We start from the raw sequence: 2,643 nt of genomic DNA on the forward strand, positions 1-2,643 counted from the left end.
ATTAGAGGCTTATTTACAAAACATCGACACATCGATGACAATTGGTGTTTTGTTAGCAAAGGAGGAGAAAAAGTCTAAGCGTGGGAAAAAGAACGAATCTGGTTCTTCTGAGAAAAGTGTAAAAGAAACTAAGCCCAAAAAGTCTCCAAAGAGGAGGTCTATTACAGTCACAAAACCTATTATTCACGAAGTTTCTATTGCTGAGGTCACACCTGTTGAGCCTACCATTGTCGAAGAGACTCAAAAGGAAGATATAATTCCTTCGAAGACTGGGGTTTTTCGTAGACTTAAAATGAAGTCTCATCATTCATGAAAATCATCACCTAATGTTGTTCAAAAGCCTCAAGTGACACATCAAGGTGTGTTAATTCGCGAAGTTCCAGTGCCTGTTTCTCCGTCTTCGAAGAAACGCAAGGCTGAAGATATGGCCAAACACTTGTCTAAAAAAAGAAGAAGAAGTCACGAAAGCTTGTGATTACAAATGAGTGTACTGAAAAAGATGAACGAATTCCTGAAACTCCCGATCTGGATCTCATTAAAGAACTTTCAACTTCTGAACAATCAAGTGTTATTCCACCCGAAGATTCGAATGTGAAGTCATCTAATGAGGCGAAACGAACTTTGGACATCCCTGTACACGTATCTAATACAAATACAAATGTCAATATGGGTGAAGAAGGGCCAAAGGATGCAATTCAAGGTAATCCTATTTCCAATACTTCTGAAACTTTTGTATCTCTACCTCCTCACATTACTCCTGTTTCTTCTACCACTGATTCACCAACATTTGAACACATCATAAATCAACCTTTGACTTCCATATTTTCTTCACAATCAACTGATCCACCCAAATCAAATTCACCTGTTGATGACACCATTGTAATGGAAACTGATACAGATAACGAAGGTTTTGGAGGAACCTTTGAGGCTTTAGCATTTGATGATGATGAAGCAGATTTTCCGGATCATATGCTAATGACTATGAAGCAATTCAAAATCTTGAATTCAAAGTTAAATACTATTATTTAGTCACAAGCTGATCTTGGTGGTGGTTCCTCTGTTTCGAGCATGGAAGTAGATTCGATGTTAAAGCTGGTCAAAACAAGGATTATTAACAAAGTCTCTGGGATGGTTAGGGACTCCGATGGAAGGATATTGGAAAAAGTTGATCAAACTGATACTACTAACGAACTTCGTATTAGTTCTCTAACATCAAAAGTTTCAGAAGAGATTAAGAAACTAAAAATGTTGCTTAAAGAGAGACATGTTCTGTTTGCTCAAGATGTGAAGAAAGTAAGGGAAGATGTGAATATGAAAATTTGTGAACTTCATGAGGACCTGCAAAAAGAGGTTACAAATGTTCAACATGACTATGCTTCTTTACATCAAAAGGTTGACATAATTTGTGATGGGGTCACTAAATTTGTCAAATTTTATGAAAGTTTGAGTCCTCAACTTACTCAACTTTCTACAATGGAAAATAAAAATTTTACTGAAGTGCTTTTGTATCTCAAGCAGCTGAAAGAATTGTCTGTCAAGCCTGTTTCCTCATCCTTAATCACTCAAGAATTTTTGTCCTAGAAGGTTATTCAATTCGAAGGCATTCTTCAAAAACAATTATCTTTTTTATATCGAATTTCAAGTCTTCTACCAGCTATGTCAGATGCCCCTCCTGTTTTCACAGGGGTGCAAGGGGGAGAAAAGAGAATGGAACGTATGAAGGCTGGTGAAGGAGCGAAGGTTAGCGGTGAAGATGTAAAGATGGTGGGAAAAGTGTTTTCTTCAAAGATCCCATCTTCGAATCCTGTTATAATGTCTGCTGGTCCAGTCACTTCGACTGTTGTGACATCAATACCTATGACCAAACTAGTACAGAAAGGTGTTGTTTTTGGTGAGGAAGCTGGAAGTGCTTCGAAATCTAAGCTAATGGTGGGAGAGTCTCGTTCGAAAGACAGAGGTAAAGGCATTCTTATTGAAAAATCTAAGGAAGAAAAGAAGGCTGAAGTTGATGCTAAGTTGGAAAAGATGAGGATGGTTAAAAGTGTAATGACTCTTTGTGCACAAGATCCCCCAGGTTTAGAGAAAGGAGATCCAACAAAGCAATACAACTATGAAACAATTGAAGCTAAGGTGTCAATTGATCATATGTATTCTTTTGAAAAAATGCCAAAACAAAGTTATGTGTTCACAAACACTGATGCAAGTCAGCTTGACTTTCCAGTGAATGAAATGATGTTCATAATGCCTCAGTTTAAAGCTGAAATAATTTGTAAAAATAAGGATGAAGGGAAGCAGATGAAAATTCGATTCCATGCAGTTTTAGCAAGAGCTCTAGAAGATGTTTGGTCCCTTGTGAAAATCAAGAAGGTGATAAGCATAAAAAGAGATGTGATTTTCGAAGGCATTATTTAAAATCTCAAATATTCGGTGATCAGGTCGAATGGAAAAATTAGTGAACTTACTATTGCTGATTTTCCTATAATGAACTTGTATGATCTTATACAAGTTGCATTAATTTTGAAAGATAAATCATTTTCTCATCTTCAAGAAACAGAGTCTGCTGTATTCCAGCTTGGAGTTAAGCACATCAAGATCTTCATTGAAAATTATTTTGAATGTTTGGCACAAACTGCTGTATTCCAG

This window comes from Lactuca sativa, chromosome 3 (genome assembly GCF_002870075.4).
Source record: "Lactuca sativa cultivar Salinas chromosome 3, Lsat_Salinas_v11, whole genome shotgun sequence".
In the NCBI taxonomy this organism is placed as follows: domain Eukaryota; kingdom Viridiplantae; phylum Streptophyta; class Magnoliopsida; order Asterales; family Asteraceae; genus Lactuca; species Lactuca sativa.